The sequence below is a fragment of the Panthera tigris genome, chromosome C2, assembly GCF_018350195.1.
Source record: "Panthera tigris isolate Pti1 chromosome C2, P.tigris_Pti1_mat1.1, whole genome shotgun sequence".
Classification (NCBI taxonomy): Eukaryota; Metazoa; Chordata; class Mammalia; order Carnivora; family Felidae; genus Panthera; species Panthera tigris.
In genome coordinates, this window is record NC_056668.1 from 50,208,721 (window position 1) to 50,226,850 (window position 18,130).

Here is an 18,130-nt window from a genome sequence, read left to right on the forward strand (position 1 = left end):
AGTGTTTCAGTCTGCTATGACTTGTAGAGGGCAGGAACATGTTAAAATTTTAGCCTGAAAAGGCAAAGCTTGAAGGCCTTAAATCTAGTGAAGAACTTTTATTCCCGTGGCACTTGGTTAGTACCCCTCTGCTAGACCGGGACACCTGTTCCCCCTCGATTTTTACTATGAACTGATAAGTCTGGTCTCCTAAAAATGGATTTCTTTACTCTTCCCTGAGTCCCAGTATCATCAATACACCTTGACTCCATGTTTTTAACTGTTTTATTTTATTATAGATACACCTATTGCAAAATCCAGCCTTTTGCCATTGTTTTACAATGTTGCATTTTTGTGATTAATGCTAATTGGTTTTAATGGATTGCTTTCCAAATTTAATTCATTCTTATTGATAAAATTGGTGCCAGGTTGCAACCTTGTATCTCTATATTTCTTATATATTATATTTCTATGTCAGTGTGGGAAACCAAACGCAAATCCGACAAATTATGAAGCCTTTCCAAACTCAACCTCGCATTAGAGGTTGACACACCTTAAAGCGATGAACAAACATAAATGTAAAAGATAGCTACTTCTCTACAGCTGAGAAATATAATCAATTTTATCAAAGGTATCTCATAATATAGAGATTTTAAGGCAGAGAAAAAAAGTACATAAAGAGACAAATTTTCCCATATGTTGCTACCCCCAAACCCAGTCCTTTAATGCTTGCTGCAAGCAATTGAGTGGCTGAACAGGTCTAGAGAAATTATTGGCATTCAAGTACTCCTTTATAGTACCAAGAAGACTCATATCACGCCCAGGTAAGCAGGAGGGGAACCATGAAGATTCTATTAAACAATAATTTTTGGTGAAAATTACAAATGTTAACAGGAGAAAAAAATATACATATGTGTGTGTGTGTGTGTATCACTATGCAAATATTTATAATATACAAATGATGGAAAATGTAATTTTGAAGGAGACACCCTAGGAAAAGAAGACGTATTTGTATAACTTTGAATTCTCAAGGAAATTTTTAATGAATTCTATAAAATAGATAAAAGGGGAATTGGAAGAGTTTCAGAATTCACTTAAAAGACAAATACATCAACACTGCTGGCAGCAAAATTTACAACAAATAATGTAGAAAAACAAGTGGGAAACTGCTGGAATTGAAGGCACTGTAGAAGAAACAAATTAATGAAAAATAAGATAATGTGCATGGAGGACAGATGAGGCTAATCCATCAAATTCGTAACAGATGTAATTGCAGAAATGAACTAACAAGTAAATCAGAGAATGTATTTGAAGATATGAAAGAATACTTCATTAAAATGAAGGACAATCAAAATAAAATTATTATTGACAAAACATTATTAAATAATCTCATACCAGACATGGTGATAAAAATATTAAATTTCAGGAATAAAGAAAAAAAATGGACACAAATACAAGTGAAAAACATAGAGATTACCTGTAAATACTATGGCAAAATATCAGGCTCACCTCAGACATCTCTAGGCATACACCATTTTGATGAGGCGATTTTGACACAGCCCTGTCCACAGTCCTCTTTTGACAGAGGGACCTTCTGAATTAGCTTACAAAAAAAATAGGTTAGTGTTATTTATTTTTTAAATTGCCTAATGGGTAGAACAAACACCTTTTCCATCTTAAATAAGCATCCCATCCCTGACTCTGCTTTATGTGTGTATCATTAAGATTGTCTAATTTTCTCTTTGATGTCAAAAATGTCAGTGGTTTGCTAACATTTCATTATAATTTTGTTTTTAGTTTGTCTTGACATTTTCCCTAGGTTTTCTTTATGTATTTTGTTGCTTCCTTGTTGCATAAAATTCGTTGTATTTATATATTTTTATTGTATTGTTCCTTTTGACAATTAAAAAGTTACTTTGTCTAATTTGATGCTTTTTATAATGAATTCAAATTTGTATGATTTAATATCTTGACCCAGGATTTTTTTTTTTTATTAAATTTTTTTTTAAACGTTTATTTTTTTTTTTGAGACAGAGAGAGACAGAGCATGAACAGGGGAGGGGCAGAGAGAGGGAGACACAGAATCTGAAACAGGCTCCAGGCTCTGAGCTGTCAGCACAGAGCCCGACACGGGGCTTGAACTCATGGACCGTGAGATCATGACCTGAGCCAAAGTCAGACACTTAACCGACTGAGCCACCCAGGCGCCCCTCTTGACCCAGGATTTTATCTTACCTTTTGTATTTATTGTATCTTTGAACAGTATTTACATTCAGCCTCCTTAAGACAATTTGTTTTTGGCAAGTCTCTTACAATCTTATATATTTTAAAAACACATTCCAAATGCTTTCTTTTAACAGGTATACTTTTTATTAAATCTTTTATCTCCTGCGTTTCTGTAAGCTTTCTATTTTTGACATTTTTTTCTTTTAAAGTTTGTTTCCTGTTTTATTTCTTTTCTAATTTTCCCTACCAGTCAACTTTTTTAAATCACATCTTCCTCACTCAACCCTGCAGCTGGAGAAGAATAATTGCTATTAGTTTTGTTTTGTTGTTTTTCCTCCTCCTCCCTCCTCTACCTCCTCCTCTTCTTCTTTCTTTTATCCATCTAAACTCTGAAAGTCTTATAGCCACTGTATTTCTCAACTTTACAAGCAAAACAACATACATTGTACTTAAATTTCTCATTTTTTTTCGCATTCTCAGGTTTGTATGCTCAAGTGTTTACTCCGTCTTTTAGATCTAAAGTATTGTTGTTATTGGCATTCAAGTACTCTTTTATAGTACAAAAAAGACCCATATCATGACCAGGTAAACAGAGATGGGACCCATGAAGAATCTAAGCAATAATTTTTGAAACATTATTTCAAAAATTATAAACTTTAATAAAGTTTTAAATGTCATTCAAAGTATATTTCTATTTATCTCGATTTTAAAATGTAGTCATTGTACAATGGGATTTTATTCACACAATTTCCTCTCCAATTAAGAATTCCTTTTTTTAGATAAAGTGCTGTTACATTTTATATATGGTTATATTCTACTGACAGCAAGTAGGATGTAAATTGACCTCAATCAAATTGCTATTGAAAATCCCTTAAATTACAGAATTATGAGTAATATGTATTCCATTATCTCCTATAGAGGGTCCAAAGTTCTTATTAGGACTACACATGCTATGTAAGACCTGCATATGTGAAAGAGATTCAGTGTAATCCAAGTCAAATATTATACTATTATTTACTGAGATACGTATTTTTTCTTTTTTTTTAAATTAATTTTACTGTTTATTTATTTTTGAGAGAGAGACAGAGTATGAGCAGGGGAAGAGCAGAGAAAGAGGGAGACGCAGAATCCAAAGCTCTCTCCCGGCTCTGGGCTGTCAGCACTGAGCCTGAGCGGGGCTCAAATTCGTGAACCTCAAGATCATGACCTGAGCCGAAGTCAGACGCTTAACTGACTGAGACACCTAGGCACCCCTACTGAGATATGTTTTAACCAGGTCTCATTATCTTAGTTTGAAAAACTATTGTGGAAAAAAAAAAGCCTCTAAGTGACTAATTTCTGTATTTTACATGATTGAGGGTATTATTCACCACACACATACTACATTATGAGCATTTCAGTTATTACATTTATAGACTAGGAATCATGTAACTAATCATGAAACTCCCTTTCTCTTGGCTACTTGGATTTCACAGACAAATTTATGGCAATTGATTGACACACTCTTATCCAAATATACATTTTTATCTCTCTCCTTTATTCAATATGTATTTGCATGAGTGTCAAATTTCTCATCTAATTATTTTTATTCATTTTTATTATCATCCGATGTATATTCTTTGTCAATCAATCTCATTTAGGAATAAGGTACAGTATAAGTTAATAGTAATCTAGAGCATCTATTAGTTGTGCATCACACTGGGAGGCAAGCTGACAGATCAAAATCTTAAGCAGTGTAAGATTAAGTATAAAACTAAAGGTTCTAAGTGATATTGAAATGTAATAAGAGGAAAATTCAGACTGTTGAAGTGGTTAGAAAAGACTTCAGGGAAGATGTAGAGTTTAAGCTTGGTTTTAAGAAAAGTAGGAAAAGTATTTTTACGTTAGAAAAATATACAAAGGAAAAAAACAGAAAGGCCTATGTGAGGACTGGTTAAGGAGGCCATCCTACTGGAATAAAGGTTCCTGTAAGTAAAGAAGGTAAAAAAGTTAAAACAGACATTAAGACAAGAAAATGTCAAGATGTTGCTATCATTAAACAACTATGAACTTTATCCTGCTGGCACATGGGTGTTATTGATAATTGATACAAATAAAATTGACATTGATGAAACTAGTTTTAAAAGAAAAAAAAACCTATCTTGTGATAATGTGTCCAACAGATTAGATAAGGTTGCAGAGATAAGGGAGTCCATTAGGAAACTATTTTGATAGTTCAGGCATGATAACTAACACAGGATAAAAATGTTAGTACGTGTTCATCCAATAAATTAATGAATGACATAACAAAGCAATGGACAAGAGGAAAAGGAACACCACTTAATAAGATGAATGTGAAAATAATTACCAATGATGAATTGACAAAATTGGAAACTAATTGCAAAAGAAGGTGTAAAAAAGATTAGCGATTCAGTTCAGATGGTTACAGTGTTTGCAAAAATATGACAGGCAAGAACAGTAACACCTTTACTGAAGATGACTGATTTGGTATTAATTACATTGAATTTGAGCTGAAAAAAATCCAGATGAAAATATATTTAGAAAGCAAGATTACAAGGCAGAGATTTTGTTTGTTTGTTTCATCCAGATTTACTTCAAGCACATAAAAAAGTACATGGCACATAGTAGGCACTCAATATATATGTCTTATATTAAATCGAAATGGTTAGGCGGGTGTGACTTGACTGAAGTTCACAATAGACATTATGTCTGGTGGTAATTATGTACATTATCTACATAAAATAATATTGAAAGCATTCTTCTGAAGTGAACTTAAAATAATATAGCAATACCATTTTAATAGTGTACATTTATTGAAAATATGATTTATTCTCAGAATCTACTATGATCTTATTGGATTATCTTATTAAATATTCTTGAAAATATTTGAGCAGAGATTGAGATCACCACAAACCCATATTGAAAGACACTCCACAGATTTAAATGAAAGAGAAGGAGTTTCTGACTCACAGTTTACTGGGAGGTTGTGACCTGTTGTGTGTGTAACTATTCCATTCATTCTAGTTTAAAAATATTTTGGTATCTGTTCAGGGTTCCCTTTGTTGTATGTCTTTTCATTAGAAGCATAATATAAGCGAAGAATAGAGATCAATTAAACACAAAGAGCCTGAGGAATTACATGGAGAGCTTCTCTTCTCACTATTATTAAATAGAAAATAGTTCATTGAATGTATTAGATCCTTCTAGCTTTCAGCATATTACTGGAAAAAGGTGGCCTGAGAGTATCTACTCATAGTAGTTACATGCAGATCTGTGGAACAAAAGCAGGATGAAAAAGGGATAATTTCACTTCATCAAAAAAATAAATACGAGCAAATGGTATTTTCTTGCTCTTTCTCATAATAATCCACCTCTGATTTGGGAAATATTTATGAGATCTATAATTGTAATTACTTCATTTTTATATTTCCTGAAAAAAGAGAAAAATAAAAAGGAGATCTGATCCTGCTACTGTTGTGTGAACAATTTAACCTTAAAATTATATAGTTACTACTTTTCCATGATGTTTTATTGATTTTCTTTTGGTTCAACTTCATTGATTAAATGAGACAAAACATGGTATTGAGGTGTGTCTCATTAATGTTTTCATCAAGATTGGATCAAATCTAAACAGTACAGTATCTTCCAGCCTGAACAAAAGCCCTATTTTATAGGAGAGTTACCTCTTTCTTGCTTGTTTTCTTGCTTTCTTGCTTTCAAGGGCTGGTTGCTTTCACTTGCTTAATATTTAAGTACAAAAAGTGATGCATTTACAGTCTGACCTCCTCATAAATAATAAGTAATCAAAATAAATATTTTAATTAAAAATTGCCAAAGTCATTATAGGTCCATAGTAGCTAAATGGTATTTGAACAAGAGAGAAAAAGAAAGGAGAGAGAGGGAAAGGTGAAAAAAATAATTAAAAAGAAAAAATTTGATCATTTATCAATTGGTCTTAGTATCAAATAAATACTTAACATTCCCTTTTATCTATGGGACTTTCTGAAGAGTCAAACTGTTCTTATGTAACATAAGAATTTACTCCACCATGCATAAGAATCCTATACCGGGATATGAATACGTGAATTTTTTATGGCCCCAAACAACAACAAAATTGTCCAGATGAAGGCGAATGGGTGTCTGTCAGAGATTCTGAGAATTAATACAGGAATCTCTAAATTTAAACTTTCATGAAATATGCCCAGTTCAGATATGAATTACCAGCTTTGTTATCATTTCTTATCTTTCAGGTTGTTCCTTTACTTAATATGTTGTGATCATTAAAAACAAAACAAAACAATAACAAAAAGCAACAAGTCTAGATTTTCCTCTATTATCTTTGTGATACTGATTTGTTTCTTTCTACTTTTGCTTTTTTTGTTCTAGATTTTCTTTTTCTTTTTCATTTTTAGATTTTATGTGAGGAGCTTATATACCACTTTTTATTCTCTTTAAAATTTTTTTAATGTTTATTTATTTTTCAGAGAGAGAGAAAGAGTGAGCATGAGCGGGGAAGGGGCAGAGAAAGAGGGAGACAGAATCTGAAACAGGCTTCAGGCTCTGAGCTGTCAGCAAAGAGCTGGACGTGGGGCTTGAACCTGAGGACTGTGAGATCATGACCTGAGCTGAAGTTGGACACTTAAACTGAGCCCGCCAGGCTCCCCAACCACTTTTAATTCTTAATCTACTTCTCATAAAAGCAAAATCAGGAAATAGTTTTGATCAAAAGTTGCATATGATCAAGAGTTTATTTCATATTAAATAATTAAGATTTTGAATACAGCATACTGATCTCTCCTCCTCTAGCTTCTGTTTCCCCTATTCCTGAAATCCTCATCTGGTTCACTCCTACTCATGCATACCATATTTTTCTATAGTCCACTTGGTTAAATAGGGACCTCCATTCCCTAAGATCGCTTTTCCCATTGGGTTCCTAATTAGAGCTGGCCCAGGAGCAACATATAAGAGATTAGAGAAGTGAAAGTGAGCTAACAGCATTCCCATCCACCTGTCTTTTTGAGTGCATATAGATGGCAGAAGGACTCAGAGGTGCCTGGTGGATTCCAGCTTGTTCTTGCTCTCCTCCGCTCTGTAACCAGCTTTTCTATCCAACTGTTGACAACCTGATAACTAACAGTGACCACAGATAAAAACAGGTAGAAGTTACACAGAAATAAGAGCTTCCTCTCAAATTCTTTAGAAATGTCCCTTACAGCCTTCTTAGCTGGTTACATTTGTATATACTAATATTCACAAACGACAAAACTATAGTTAGATTTCTTCAAGCAAATCACAAGTTTTTATAGTAGAGGTACCAGTTAGCTGAGTCATGAATATAGAAACTATACAGGTATTTCAAATAGGAATGGATTTAACCCTGGAAATCAGAGGTTTGCCTAATTGTTGGAAGAGCCAGGACAGTGAAGATAAGAAAGCTCCTGGTAGATTTCACAAAACTGGAGAGTGTAGAAATTGTAGAAAATTGCCATTTACGTTCTCAGTGGCCTACAGCAACAAAGTGGATGACTCTCAGGAGGGCACATGGAAGTGGCTGGCAAACATTTACAAGTGGCATCTGCCAAAGCCATATGCCAGCTCATAGCTATTGGCTGAAGAATAGTTACTTCTACTTTTCTTCCATTTCCCAAATATTTTAAGAGTACCTCTCATTGGTAGAAATAACCATACTGGCAGGAGATAATGACAAATCCACTTTCCAAATTCTAGTTCCTATCATGCATGGAAAGCTTAGACAGAAAGGGTGTTACATGTGATATCGTGATTGCTTTTGATATACAAATCTATTTAGAGTCATTTATCTCCTCAAACCTCTACCCACAATTTCGTTTTTCCTCCTAATGTTGTTTTTTTTTTTTTTTTTTTGGTCTATTGGTAAAATTTAAGGTTCTCCTAAAAGTGATAAGATTATACACTTTTATTGTGTCACATATATGCTATTTTATTTTTAAATAATAACCAACTTTTCTAATTATTCTCTTGAAGGAAAGTTACAATACACACATAGAGATTTGAAGCAGCATGTGTGAAAAACATCTGAAAAAAATTAAAGTTTCTGGACAGATGTTATAAGAGTCTTGTAGAAAAAGCTATCAGCATTACAATCCCAGTTCTAATTTACTTTACATCAGGCATTTAAATTTATTATCTTTAGGCCATATGTTCCAAATGAAGCTTGGTTCTATATTCATGAATCAGTTGACAATGAATAGTTAAGTTCTGCTAATTCAGAAAGGTGAAGTTGAGTGAGCTTATTTAAATGGTAGAATATTTGTAACTACAAATTCTACATACCATCAGAAAACTTCCAAAAAAGACCTGCCATATGTTTTAAGCCGTGATGGAAATGGTTTAAAAAAAAACCTGCAGCTTTTATGCAGCTATAGTTGAGAATATCTTAGCATTTCCATTAAAATTCTATTTTCAGAGTTTTCAGCTTGGCTCTAAAATTCATTGTAGACTAAAACTTAACATGTGAAATCTAAGGGAATATTAAGTAACAGAATATGTTACAATAATTAAAAGGCTTCAACATTTTATAAGTCTTCAATACATTAGCAGTACAGTTAGATTTAACTTATTAAAAAAATTCGTGCCCCATGGACTATTGGTTGAGGCTAACTTCAGTGTCATAATGAACTGCCAGTATGACAGCATACCAGTCACACTCTTCATGAACATGGCGCTCTACTTGCTAGAAAGAGCAAAAATGACCTCAGGTTGAAAAACTGGGAGTGTGAGGCAGCATTCCCTGAACTTCCAAAGACCTCAGTTCTAAAAGTCAAGGATAGGTTCCAGGTTGTCTGAAAAGTAGCCCAAATGGGAAGTGCTGTGCTATCAGTGAATATTTAGAGATTGGGTACCAAAACACTTAAGTAGAACCTGAACAGAGTTTAAATAGAACTGAACATATGAACTAGAGACTCCTTCCAATTGACAGAGTCAGTGAAGATCATATAAAGAAGATCTTTCCATTTGTGATATAAAGCATGATTCTCTCCCCCAACAGCCACGTCAATCAGAGTCAGTTTGGATTATCAACTGAGAAAGCCTGCAGAAGAGACCCAACTCCTCTCTACAGCATGTTCCTAGGAATACATTCCTAGAGGAACCTTGTTGATCCTCCTAGGGCTTACTTTGGGTTTAAGGGGTAATGCAGAAGAGTGGAGAGCTTCTGTATTGTCAAAGTCACATCTGAATCAGAGAAAGCTGTGTTTGAGCCTTGGGTTCTGCTATTTTCAGCCTGTGTGATCTTGGGCAACATGATAACTACTTTAAATTTCAATTTATTAACCCATAAAATGGGTTGATAATATGAACCTCAGAAGTTTTTAAAATTGGGATTAACTAGATAACTATAGAGTACCAACAATGTGCTTATCACATATCAACATTCAATGAAACCTTGTTGTTATTTTACATGTACGGAAACCAAACAGTGGTTCATTCACTGGAATCACCTAGTACCACTATTCCAGCTATGGTCAAGAGGAGGGTCCACCGTTACTTTTGAATCTTCTTCTGACAGTGATTATCACACCCATAGATAGCAGGAAGGTGATGAGAAGTCACAAGACCAAAGTATAGTACTTCAGGATTAGGACCAAATTGAATGTTTTAGAAATATTATTACTTGATTTAAATATTGATCTTTCAGATCCATCTAGTTCTAATAAATTTTTGCATTACCTTAGTTCATTCAGTAAACATTCATTAAGCCCTTGATGTAGGCCAAGTTCTGTGTTAAAAACTGGTGAGAAAAAAAGAAATAAAATATGTTTCTTGTTCTCAAAAGCTTGGAGTTTGAAAGGTAAGGCTGATAGGAATCAAATAATCCTAATAGTGTGAGATAATGGCTGATAAAGTCAGATGCAGGATGCATTAATATTAGATTGAGATGTCTGGGAAGGCTTCTTAGAGAATGTGATGAAACAGGTTTTAAAAAAAGAAAAGAAGTTGAGTGTATGAATAAAAGGAAGGAGAATGTTTTAGTAACAGGAAGAGCATATTTAAACAAGTTATGAGAGCAAGAAATAATTTAGTTTGGAAAAAGTCTAAAACTCTGGTAGTAATCCATATAGAAAGAAAGGTATGCAAGGAAAAGTCAGGAAGGGTTTTTCCTAAATCATATTTGGAACCTATCACGGGATTTTAAGTAGATAACTGTTAGAATGCATATGGAGTTTTCATTTTGGTAGCAGTATGAAGGATTAGATTGTACTCAGTGAGATCAGTTAGGAAGCTATTCAATTATCTTAATAAAATTAATAAAATTTAATAACACTTAATAAAAAGTGTTTACTAATTATATAATACTGGGAAAGTTATTTGGTCTTAATTGACTTTTTAAAGCCTCTGTTTCCTTAGGATTTTGTAAAGTTAAATACTAACAGCAACAACAATGACAATAACAATACTAATAACAACAGGGTAGGCCATATTACCTCCTAAAGACTGATAATAAAGATTAGATTAGAAAATGTTGGTGAAAGCATTAGGCTCTGTGCCCATATAGGAGTTGAATGTGCTTGTTCACATTTTTCATTCCAAGTCACATTGGCTTCTGTGGAATAAATACATGGAGGTGAATTTTTGAGCTATTGGATGTTTTGTTTGTGATCATTTGGGGATCTAAGCAGAAAAGAAAATGACAAGTGATAAATATCTACATCTCCTCTAGGGCAATGATTTGCATACTTTAATGTGCATAAAAATCACCCAAGTACTTTGGTAAAATGCAGATTTGCTAGAGTGTAAATTCGGAATGTGCAAGTTTGGAATAGGACCTAAGATTATGCATTTCTGAAAAGCTCCCAGGTGATGTTGATGCTTCTGGTCCATGAACCACCTTTTGAATTACAAGGAATGCTTGTAATTTTGTCCATGTTCCTAGCAGGTGAAGAGTCAGATTTTAAAAAGCAAATGCAGGAGATACAGAATTCACATGCTGAAATGCTATTGTGACTCAGTGTGTAGATCAGGTTCTATTCCCCACAACGGTTTTCATCTTTTCCCCTTAAATATAAAGCAGATACTAATTCATTCAGATGTGATTTCATTACAGACTATTTAATTTCAAGATGTGAGTGAAGACATTCACTGATTATCTTATTTTTTAATCACATTCTCAAATTAAACATTTCAAAGTTCTCTATCCCCACACACTCAGGGGCTTTGGGTGTAGACTAGACACTGGCTTCCCTGGAAGGAAGGGGCATCAGGTGAAATTTGAAGATGAGAACATTTAGGGGTCACAACTGGGAAAAGAGATAATAATGTATTCCATTCCTACCTTTCCAGAAACTTGGTCAGTGGCATGGAATTTTACATAGGAAGACCCACTAGATATTTTCTGAAGAGCAAAATTGTCCCCGTCAGCAATTGGACAGACTCTTAGGAAAATGCCTTTCAACCACCTTTAACTTAGGATCCATTTAAAAAGAAGTATTTTGTCATTGACTCCCATGGGATGTTTTGCTATTGAGCATTCAGAGGACTCTTAATTTCCAGGGAGTTAAGAAAGAGATATCAAATAATGATTGAGAATGAATAAAATTGTATTTGCTCAAAAATACTCCACATGCAGTTGTACAACCAAGAGATTAGACATAACTCAACTCTTGTTTTCTTTTGGATTAGAAATATCTTAGAGGAATAAAAAGTACATATTCTGAAGCAAAGTCAAGTCAGATCTGAGGCTTGGCTTTTGAAGCAAAAGTCAATGCTTCTGTAGAATTGACCTCATAATTTGATTATAATTTTTCTATATTTAAATGTATTTTAATACTTTGTTTTTAATATTATTCTGCAGGCATAGGGGAATGTAACAAGAGTGAGAGACAGAAGTACAATGCTTCCTGATGATTAGAGCATGTTGGTGGCAGCTTATTAAAGACAACTAAACAAGACAATATTTTTAGGCAATATAGATAAAGTCAAAATATATCTCTCATTTCAGGATGGCCAGGAATTTTCTAAACACTAGATTTGAGAAGCATTTTGTAAATCATTAGTGCTTAAAATGAAACTTGATAATGCAGAGAATGACCTTCTCACATCAGCCAAGGTCATTTAGTACATCATACAGACTTAGATTTTTATTTAAAAATATATCGAAAAATCTGAAGTTTAAAATCTCTTTTTATGCTTTATTTGTAATAAAGATTCAAAAGTTATCAGTTGCAAAGAAGAGAAATTCAATGTTTGGATTAAACAAAATGTGCCATTTCTGGAAAAATTGCCTCTCCTTGTCTATTTTTTCTTGTTTCATACATCTGTGCTTTTGTAAAATAAAAACTAGTTAGCATGGCAACTGGAGAATCACGTGTACTATCTCAGACCTAAAATACTTGTTTGAGAAATATTATGTGTGCTATTTATTTGAATGTGTATAATATTACATTCAAGGAGAAAATATTTTATAGGTACCATATCATAAAACTCTTCAGTGTATTTTGTTTAACTGTTTTTCCAATAAATAATTTATTGTTATTTGAACAACATATTTAATAGTACCAATGAAGAAAACCCAGACAGGAGAAAATAAATTGAAGGAGATTAAAATTTAATATTCTAGATTAATCAAATGACAACGGAAGGACTCTTCCTTTTAATAAGGGAAATGAGTTGTCCTCTTAAATATGATGATATTATAGTAAATAAAGATATCAAGCCATGATTATAAACTAAAAAAAAAAGCTCTAGAAGTTCCAGCATGTACCATAAAATTGCTACTCATTTTATCATCATTCTATTATTCAAAATGTTTTATGTGACAATTTAACTTAAACATAAAGGGGAGAGGTTATGTGTTCAACTTAACCAAACTTCTAGGAGGGATAGAACAACTAGTCCTAGGGATGACTAAACTATGGTCCTACACATCAAGAGACTCTTCTATTAATTTTTGATTGTCTTTTAAAATTATCTTTATCCTGTGCTACTTCCATCCTTCACAAAACAGGATGCATCATCCACATCTCAAGGATTTTACTTTTTCAACTTTCAAACTAGAGACAAAGGGTAATTTTTTCTGCGAGAGGAAAAATGCTTCTAGGAACATCCTGGGTATGGTACTCTATTCTTAAATTCTTTATCTAGGGTAAAAATGGCTTAGGAATAGAAACAAAGGATTGAATGGCCATGAAAGCTAGGAGACTCATAATGTAAAGGACAGCTATGACCCCCAGCCTGATACGTATATGCTCTAATTTTCCAGAAAATCAACACTGAGTTCAGGTCTGTCTTCTCTGAATTAAGCAAGAATATTGCTTAGATATCTCATGTTCATTTAAGGTGTATTTTGTGCAGATTTTCTTCCTTGGCCAGGAAACACGTCTTCCACACACAGTAGTGTGCCTGCCTCCGTCATCATTTCTATAGGTTTTCTTTACCATGCTCTAGGAGGAACTTAACACGTCGACATTTCAAAGTAAATGGATAATGGAAGGCTTTGCCAAATAATTGGGTGTGTCTTGCAAGAACATTGCAAGAAGGATATTGGCAGTGAGGAAATATATCTCAAAGATAAGGGCTTTTTCTTCGTCCCTGACCTAAATCTTTATAAACCACCAAGATTTATAAACCACCATAGATCTGAATTAGAGAGAAGAAAAGAAAATCAACTTCTGTTGCTCACGAATGTAGAGGCAGGCATTTGTTTGTCCTTGCCAATTTCTCATCTTCATCTTGTCTTTGTTTCTGTCTTATGTATTCCTCTACCTTTTCTGGATGGTATATGTCTAGCAAAATCCAAGGAAGATGTACACATAATGCAAGGATTTTGACTCAAGATATACTTAGGATCTATAACCCAGACAAGTTAAATGACACCAAATGATACTACTAAATAAGTCACATCTATAATTGAGAGAATTATGTTTAAAATGCTTCCTCAGATTTCTGATATGTATAATTGCTACATATTAAAATTAAGCGCATTAACCAGATCAAGTGCCTTTCCTGTGAGACCTTTATTTGCCCACCTTATTTATTCACAAGTCAAACAATTAGAAATATAAATACTTACAAGGGCTGTTCATTTGATAGGACTTTAGTAGCATTATCAATGTCATGATTGTGATCAGCACCATAATTTATAGATATTGAGTGATTAAGTTACAGGGGCCATGCCAGACACTTTCCATACATTATTTATTGTACACCAAACTCCATAGGAGTGGTTATGATTACCCATGTTTCTCAGCTGAAGAACTGTTAACAGTGTTAGATAAGTTATAGTAGAACATAAATTATATCTACATGTGTAAATCAAGTAAAATTTTCCAAAGTGGTATCTGTCTCTGGTAATGGAAAGGAATTTAGGATAATAAAAAAAAAATTATTTGATGGTAACTAAGTGGTCAAAGAGGATAAAGTTCACGTACATCCTTTTAACCAGTGTGAATGCAGGAAAATATACCATTACTTAATTCTGACTTCTCTGTACAAAATAGCACCCAACTGGGCAACTGACACAATGCAGTCATGAACCACTTTCTGCTATCTGCAATAAAGATGTTGATAATTCTCTTTTTAATTTAAAATTTACCAACAGAGTTAATGTATAATGTCAGTTAATGTCAGTTATAGTGAGCAATAATACCTCCTACCTCTGCCTATGTCTTTCTCCAGACCCATCCCCTTCTATGCTGGAAAAGAAAATGTCATAGTTTGTAATTCATGTTGTTAAATTTCATCTACAAAAATTAAAATAAGAGTCTATAGAAAGTCTTTGTCCTTAATATAGAACAGTCAATATCAGGCTAAATTATATATACACTCTTACCAAGTGTTTTAGGCTGTGTAAAAGTTGTCTTTGTTATTTAGAATCATTTTTTTATGACATTGAGACAGTTTTCTTAGTGCAAGAACCTCAGGAATTATTTGTTTGTCTGGTCCAATTTCCCAAGGCAGTTTTTACATAACATTAATTCAAAGCAACATTAAAAGTGGTCTTGTTTTAAAAGGGGAGGCATGATTCCATGGTAAAATATCTGCAAAGCTCTGGATAAATTTTAAGGAAAATTAAAGAACCCCCAGAGGTTTTCATATGTTAACTCACTATTAGTTTCAAAAAACAGACAGACAAACATAAGGTGCTAAATTTCAGACTAAATTAGCCATGGATCTCATCAGCCTCCCATTTTCTCTCATGGGATCTTTTGCAAGACTGATATTCCCTGAAACATATTTTGAAAAACACTCTAAGGACACCACTGTAAATATTGTTCTCCAAATACCTACTATACTTTGAAACAATATAGCCTTTGTTCACAGTATTTCTCCAAGTCTGTAATATTTTTCTGCTCTCCTTATTTTCCAATTTCCCTTGCTCAACTCCTGTTCATTCATGAAGGCCAAGATCAAATATCACCTTTTCTATCAAACAGTGTCCTTTAACTCTCCTGGCAAAAAATAATAGCACATTTCAAATATGTTTATTATGACTCTTATTTTTATAAAACTGTCTCATGTTAGTTCCAGGAGGAGAGGGAAATTTTTTATCTTCTCTGTGAGTATTTTTAATTTTCTAGGCAATAAGAAAATGTTTAAAGCAAGGAATAACATAACCTAGCATCACAGCAGTGTTTTGGAGAAAGAGCTCTGGGAGCTAAGTGTAGAAAAATCGTGCTTGTGTAACTGGTTAGGAAGTAATGGCAGTCATCCAAGTGAGAAGTAATGTCAGCCCAACAGAGTGTGGTAACATTAGAAATGGGAAACAGGAATAACAAATGATGTGGAAGATACTGATGCACCTCACTGGTAGATTACAGTGCAGGGATAATGATATGGGGACACGGGAATGGGAGAAGTTAAAGATGATGTTGATGTTTCTCATCTGGGTTTCTTGAAATTTAGTAGTCCCATGAAGTAAAATTACTGATCTACTTTATATCATCATGTACAGACAATAAGGCCTTCAGAAAAGATATAAGGAAAAGGGAAGAGTTGTGAGTTGTAAAGGTTTAGAGTCCTACCTGTACTCTGAGCACTGGTGGAGAACATCTCAAGAAAGGATGTCTTTCACAGTTTTTCTAGGATCAGCCCTGGGGTATCCTGAAACAATCTGGAAGCCAATCCAAAGGCAGCGATTATAACTGATATAGTTCTGTTCAAGGTTTTGTTTTTAGTCAGTGCATGTGTTGTTAGTTTGTTGTTGTTGTTAATATAATTTATTGTCAAGTTAATATGTAGTGTGTACAGTATGCTCTTGGCTTTGGGAGTAGATTATCATGATTCATCACTTATATACAACACCAAAGGCTCATCCCAACAAGTGCCCTCCTCAATGCCCATTGCCCATTTTCCCCTCCCCCACCACCAATATTTTGTATATACGTAACCACAAAATAATTAAAATAACAATAATGAAAAGGTAGTACTGCCTAGTACAAATGATTAGAAATCCAGGGGCACCTGAATGGCTTAGTTGTTTAAGCCATTAACTTTGGCTCAGGTCATGATTTCACGGTTTGTGGGTTCAAGTCCCACATCAGGCTCCGTGATGACAGCTCAGAGCCTGAAGCCTGTTTTGGATTCTGTGTCTCCTCTCTCTGCCCCTCCCCTGCTCATGCTCTGTCTCTCTCTCCCTCTCTCAAAAAGAAATAAATATTCAAAAAATAGAAAAAAAGGGAAACCTAGTCGTACTATTTAAATTTGAAAACATTTGCATTTGCCTCAGTTTAATTTTAAAATTACAAAATTTATTCTATTTCTCAAACTTTACACATGGAGATAGTATGCATGTGTGTCCTTTGGATCACAGAAGAGAGGAATGCATCTTGCAACTCACTCTGTTCCCAAAACCAATTCTTCACTAAAAATAGGCTGAAACCCAGATGTAGTTGGGATCTGTTGGCTACTGCCTGAAGCAAGAACTCCTGCTCTCCAGCTTTGGAAAGCAGCTGTCAAAACGCCCTTGGCCTATTTACATGTGTGTATGGTGTGTGCAACAAGCCAATACTGTTTAGAACGGCATGATTCTAAACATGCTGAGTACCTCCTTTCCTGGTGGCCATGTCTAATGTCAGATATCACAGCATATAGGAAACTGCAGTTAGCCTCATGGGAAAGCACCCTCCCTTGTCATTTTCAGAACAACTGAGATGGTCCTGACAGAAAATTCTCTTTAATGAGTAGAAAAACCTTTTTCTTTGCTATCTTGTTTAATACATGAAATGACTTCTGCTAGAGAAGAAATGCAGGCTCGTAGACCAAATTAATTTGCTTAGTCGAAAGAAAAGCTTTCAAAGTGTACCCAAATAAATTACTAATTAATGTTGCAACAGTTTTCCTATATTGTCTCTATTATTTTTATTAAAAAACTGTCAGGGCGCCTGGGTGGCTCAGTCGGTTAAGCGTCTGACTTTGGCTCAGGTCATGATCTCAAGGTTCAGGTTTGTGGGTTTAAGCCCCACTTCGGGCTCTGTGCTGACACCTCGGAGTCTGGAGCCTGCTTCAGATTCTGTGTCTCCCTCTCTCTCTGCCATTCCCCCACTCACATTCTGTGTGTGTGTCTCTCTCTCTCTCTCAAAAATAAATAAACATTAAAAAAATTACCAAAAAACTGTCAAGTTCATTGTTGTTGTTGTTGTTGTTATTATTATTATTTTGCATATATCTTCCCATGATATGGGTAAGTGCCCATTGATTTCTAGGACTATTGTATTTTTAATGTGGATGATAATTTTTAGTAATAAAAAATGGAAGAGCATCTATTCATATTTCTAAAGATTTTAAGATATTGTTGGTTAACAAAAGAAAATAATGGCTACACTGTATAGTTAAGTGATTACTGGCTAGCATTATTTATTTTATTTCCATCAATATATAATTATAAAACAAGATGAAACTAAAGGCCCAGGCCATTCTCCCAATAAATATAATTTTTAATTATTTTTGAAAA